The following is a 6,405-nucleotide window of genomic DNA, read 5'->3' as shown; positions in this document are numbered from 1 at the left end:
CTTTTACTTTCGAAAACATGAAAGCAAAAGCATTTTGGTACGACAGGTTAAAGTTTGTCATTAAGGATAAACTCAAGCAATTAAAAGTAATTTTTATGATGATACATCTCCAGTTGCGAAGAAGATGGAAAGTAAAAGGAAGGAAATGATTATGTTTCATGTCTCTTTTACTTTTTTGAAACACATGAAAGCAAAAGCATTAGTAGGAATCAAAGTAAGTTTGTCATCTAATTTTGATCACCATACTCAAATTTCATTCTCTCAGTGTTCTTTCACTCACTATCTCCGGCCCATGTTGTTGATTTTTGGATCATTTCAAGGCAATTGAAGGACGAGAGCTACGGGGGATTGAGGCTAGACTTCAAGAGGTACAGAACCTGCTCTTATATCATGCAAAGAAAAAAGATAAATCAGATAGCAAGACAAGAAGAGAGAAATGAGCTAATGCTGCATAATTAAACAGCTTAATAAACTAACAAATGTATGATTATACAATTGTAATTCATAGGGAGATCTTAGCGTACATGAACGCTGCGTAAGCCCGCAATGCACAAGCCTGTTTGACTTTGAAAGTAAGCACTCTGGATGCGATAAAAACCTTAGTTCTTTTATTATTATTATTATTTTATTCATTATTATTATTATTATTATTATTTGTATAAATGTAATAGGTCAATCATATTACTTGAGTGTGTGACACAGAAATGCTCTGCATAGACAATTACTTTAATTTTTTGAGTTTTGATCTTTGTTGAAGCTTATATTCTCTACCCCTAACTTGTTGCATCACAGTGATTTTTTTGAGATATTTCCCATTGAGGACGAAGGGGAAGAGGAATGGGTTGTGGTGGGGAATTGAAAGCTGTGATTCGGATCGCTTCAGGATCTTTCTGATTATGGTTTTCCAGCAGACTTCAGAGGTTAAAACCTGCCTTATATCATGGTAAGAACAAGGAACAGATAGAGTTGGCTAAACATGAAAAGAGAACAAGAGCTAAGATGCATAAATTTCACAGCTTAATAAACAGAAAACAATTTTATTGTGATGGATTTTGTTTTTAAGAGAGAATAAACAAAAAGACAAGCAAACCCTTTGAGCTTAGAAGTAGGTTAGATAATGAACGTATTGTAGAATCATGAAACAAAGAGTTCAAATATAAATAATAATATAAAAAAAAAAAGATCTGAATTTAGAGAGAGAACCGTGAGAGCGAAAGAAAAAAAAAGAACGAGGAAAAGATAAAGAAAGGATAGAGTAGGAATAAATTAAAATGAGATAATTCATGCTTTGATGTGTATAATGATGTTTTATTTTACGCTTTAATTTTCCTGTTTTGCTTTGAATATTGAGAGTTTTGAAATATTAGGGTTTGATTGATGAATTGATTTGAATGTTATGTCGTTGATTGTTATGGACAATGAGTTAAATTAGTTGATTTGAATGATTTTAAGTAAAATATATGATTTTGAGTTATGGTTTATTTAAATAGTAAATTTGAGTTAGAAATTTTGTTATATCAGTAGGTGAATGAAATTTCTAGTTTGATTTCTCAATTTATGAAATTTTCAATATAGTCTCTAGATTATAATCCGAGATTCTAGATAAAATTGTAATGGAAATTATAGGGACATGTTACTTAATAGCTCAAAAGATAAGAGACTAAAATGAACTTTGCAAACAATTAACAGTGTCTCCACAAGTTTTTTACCAGTTTTCCATTTTAGTCACCTATCTTACAATTCAACTCTTATCCTTAAAAAAAAAAAATGCAATTGAGTTTTGATTTGAGCATAAAGAGATTCATTATGCAAAAAAATAATAATTCAAATACCAAATTGAAAAATTTTAAAAACATTCACTATTAATATCCACATCCACAATAAAATAAGTCTCGGTAAATAGTAATAACCAGAAAGCTCTTTTATCTTTTTAATTTATACTATAATTTAGTATTGTGACACTTTTTTTTTAAAATAGTTTTTTATTTAAAACATATTAAAATATTATATATATATAATAATAACAAGAAATATTAAAAATATATAATAATTAAATATTTTTATAAATTAAATATAATTATAAAAACCACTCTGACACAGTAAAAAAAATAGTATTTTCTTCCTTCTTTATCCCCATTCCTTTCCTTCTGTTATATTAGAAATGTTTTTAAAATAAAAAAAAGAAGACATTATAGTCCTGACCAACTAAATAAGCTAGTTTTATTTGAATCATATGGGAGAAAAAGAGAGGCGACAATACAAACGGGAATATATATATATATAGAAGAAGCAATCAATGAGGACCAAATAATAATAATAAAAAAAAAAAAACAATTCTACATCACGTTGAATTGAAGGGTGAAATTACAAACAATTTATTATAAAAGAATAAATACTTAATTTATTTGAAATATATAAAGAATTATAGATATATCATATTAACCTCTTAAAAAACTAACACACCTAACAAAATTAAAAATAATTGAAGAAAGGCTAAATAAGGCAAAAGAAAATCATAGAAAAAGGGGTATTAATGAAAACATCATTTTTAAAATTATTTTCAAATATAAATATAAAAAACAATTAATAATAATAATAATAAAATAAATGATGTTTTTCTTGCTAGGCTTGTAGCCCACCCTTCAAAGGCTCGTTTCGCGGACTTTCAAGGTCAAGCCCATGCACACAAACCTTTAATTTTTTTTGTTAAGTTAATGGTGTGGACGACACATGTTTTCCCTAATGCTTTTAAAAAAATTGACATGTGTGTGTCTTTATAGACAACGTGTCATCTATGCGTCCGTATACGAAGCTTGACTTTTAACCAAAAGATTGTTTTTAATCCATTTGTTTTACTAAAATACCTATGAAACACTCTAAAAACATCATTAACCAATACATGGCCTTAAAAACATAAAAAACCATCTCAAAACCCAAAACCAAAAATCTTCTAGAGTTCCTATCTTTTTTAAGGTGTTTAGAAGGTAAAAAAACACACATAATCTTAACTCACTTCATTAAATTGAACTAGCTCACACAAAAATCAACGAATTTGTAGCCAAAATCTTTCTTTAATAACAACTTTTTCTTTAAAATAAAATCCGGGCAACCCTCTCTCTCTTTTCTCCACCAAAAGAAAACTTAAAAAAGAAAAAAAAAATGAAGATTGGTACCCAAATGTAATGTTGGAAAATTAAAGGACTGGTTACTTAATAGTTCAAAAAAAATGTGTTAGTGATTATTTTTTAAAATATTGTTTTAGAAATATATCAAAATAATATGAAAATTTAAAAAATTTAATTTTATTCTAAAATACTAAAAAAAAAAAAAACAAACAAACGCTCTATTTAACATCTTATTCGCTGCCGTGATTTCAAGTCCTCCATCCCTGCAATCCCATAGAGCATGAAAAGAATTTTGTTTTATGAAAAAAAAAAATCAAACGAGCCATGGCTGCAATCCCATAGAGCAATTTTAAGAATTATACAAACAGGCTGATGGAGTAGTTTTAGAAGACAACAGAGAACGACATTAATGTATAGTCTTTCTTTCTTTCTTGCCTTGATTTCAGCCCCTTCTTTTGTTTCCTTATTTGCTGCCGTGATTTCAGGCAGCAAACAACCTCTCTCCCGTGTTTATGTCTTTTGATTCTAACAACTACTTTATTATCCTCTTTTTCGTACTAATTCTCAAATTTTCTACAAGACTGGCCTCGACGTGACCTTATTTTCTTCCTTTTTTGACCCATTTCTTTTTTTCTCCTTACTTAGTGAGATGATCATCATAAACAATTACTTTTTTTTTTTTTTTAAAGTACTTGAGTTTGATCCTTTGTTGTGTTCGTATCAGTAATTTTCTACTTCTTTACAATTCTTTTCTCCTGAGTTATAACTTGAGTTATAATTCTGAACAACTAAATAAATTGATTTTATTTAAATTATATAAAAAAATAAGCTTGATTTTTATTTAAAAACTTGCTTTTAACCTATTTTTTATCTAAAATATTTATAAACCTCATTAAACCAATACAGTTAAGAAAACAAAGAGCACTCTATCATCCCTGTTTTTGTCCTATATTTATTGTGTTTTGATTTGGACAACTACTCTATTATCCTCTTTTTCATACTAATTTTCAAATTAGTTTTTAAAAAATCAATTTGAATAAAAATAAAATAAAATTTAATTTAATGATTTTTTAAAATACTTTATAAGAAAAAAGAACAAACACGTTATTTCTCTCCTTATTCGCTGCTGTCATTTCAGGTCCTCGTTTCCTGCATTATTTGGAAGAGTATGGGAAAAAAATAAAAAAAAAATCAAACGAGCATGGCTATCAAAACTAAAATTCAAAATAATTTGTTATTAATTATTGGAGTCCACAGTAAATCTGTGTTTGAATGAACAATAATTTAATCATTTTTTTGTTATTATATTATTAAAGTGTCCGAAGAAATTCCAAATAAAAGAGGACAAAAAATCCCAATCAAAGAGATAAAAAAAAACAGAGTATTTTTATCAAAGGCACAAAAAAATCCCACTTCAAACATGTTTTCTTTGCTCTCCTCCGATCTTTCAATGTCTCCTTCCGTTTCTGCCTCCCTCAACCTCTCCTTCTATTTCCACGTCCTTTCCTTTATTTCTGTCTTTCCTTAATTATAATTATAATTATATATAATAATAATAATAATTATAATTAATATTATAAATATATATTATTTTTCATTTTCATTTTTTTTCTGTATTTGTTTTGGTTTTTTATACCTTTATGGGTTTTTTTGACTTCTTTCCTAGTTTTTTAATTTTTTAATTTTTTTGTTTAATTTAGTTTGTTAATTGATCCCAAGTTTGACGGGTTAACTTGATTTGACGAGTTAACTAGATATTTTATTTTTTTTTACTTTTTTTCTTTTTAATTAATGTTTTTCATTTAATTTAGTTTGTTAATGTTAAATTTCTTTCTATTTAATCAAACTTTCATGACACGTATTCCAAGCTTGACAGGTTAACCCGTCAATTTTTTTTTCTATTTAGTTAGTAAACTTTCATGACGTGAATCTAAGGTTTGACGGGTTATCCTGATTTGAAAGTTTAATAAGAACTCTAAAACGTGTAGCTTTTTCACTGTAGCTAAAGCTTTTTTTTTTTGCCCTTTTTTTTTTGTTTTTTTCTTCTATGGCATTTTTTTTTTGTTTTTGGTTTTTTTTCCTGTAGCAGTTTTTTTTTGTGCTTTTGTTTTTGTTTTTGTTTAACGCGAGGGTTTTTCACTGTAGCAGCTTTGTTTTTTCTGTTTTTTACATATAATGTATCACTGTGCACACAGTGAAACACTTAAACTTTTTTTGTTTTTGTTTTTGTTTTCCTTTTTTTTTTTTCATTTTGCCCATGATTTTTTTTTGCTTTTTTCTGTGTTTTTTTTTAATAATTTTTTTTGTTTAATTTAGTTTGTTAATGTGAAAAAAAAATTAATTTAGTTATTATACTTTCATTACACGAATCTTGGTTTTTTTTATATATTAAGATGGTTGAGAACTTAGCTTTGTAGCTTTTTTAAAAAAAAAACACTATGGATTACTACAGTGTTTACCTTGCATGATTTTTATTTGGCTGCAGTGTTTCCCCCACATGTTTATATTTTAAATTATCTTTGTTTAAATTTATTTTTTTAATATTGAGTTGGTTGAGAATTTAGCTTGAACTTTAGCTTTCCCCATGTTTTTTCATTATAATTATTATTATATTGTATTATATTATATGACTGTTTTTTTCTTTTTAATTTTTTTTGCAATGAATTTTTTTTATTTAGTTTTTTTGATTTAGTTTGTTAATGTTAATTTTTTTTTTTTTATTTAGTTATCATATTTCATGATACGAATCTCGGGTTTGATAGGTTAACCTGATTTGACGAGTTATTTTTTTTTTTAATTTAATTTAGTCTATTCAAGTTAATTATCATAACTTTCATGACACGTATCCTGGGCTTGATGGGTTAACTTGGTTTGATGGGTTAACCCGGTTAATTCTGGGTAAACCGTCATTTTTTTTAATATTTAGTTATCAAACTTTCATAACGCAAATCTCAGGTTTTACGGGATAACCTGATTTAAAAGCATATTTTTGTTTTAAAAGCTTATTTGAAAAGCAACCGCTACCACACTGCTAAATATACTTAATCTTGCCTTAATTTGCAAGAGCAAGAGAGAGAAAGTTTTGATTTTTGCTCAAAATGAGGTTGATAGGTTAACTTTTGACGAGTTATTTTTTTTAATTTAATTAGTTATCATTCAAGATGGCCATGGGTTAAGGATGGCCCGGTTATTGGGTAAACTATTCTATAAGAGCATCTGGAGATGCTATTTTTAAAAAGGTAAATTGATAAAAATAACATTTTAAATAGTATAAATATAG

The sequence above is a fragment of the Populus alba genome, chromosome 1 (genome assembly GCF_005239225.2).
Source record: "Populus alba chromosome 1, ASM523922v2, whole genome shotgun sequence".
NCBI lineage: Eukaryota > Viridiplantae > Streptophyta > Magnoliopsida > Malpighiales > Salicaceae > Populus > Populus alba.
Note: the sequence above shows the minus strand (reverse complement) of the source record.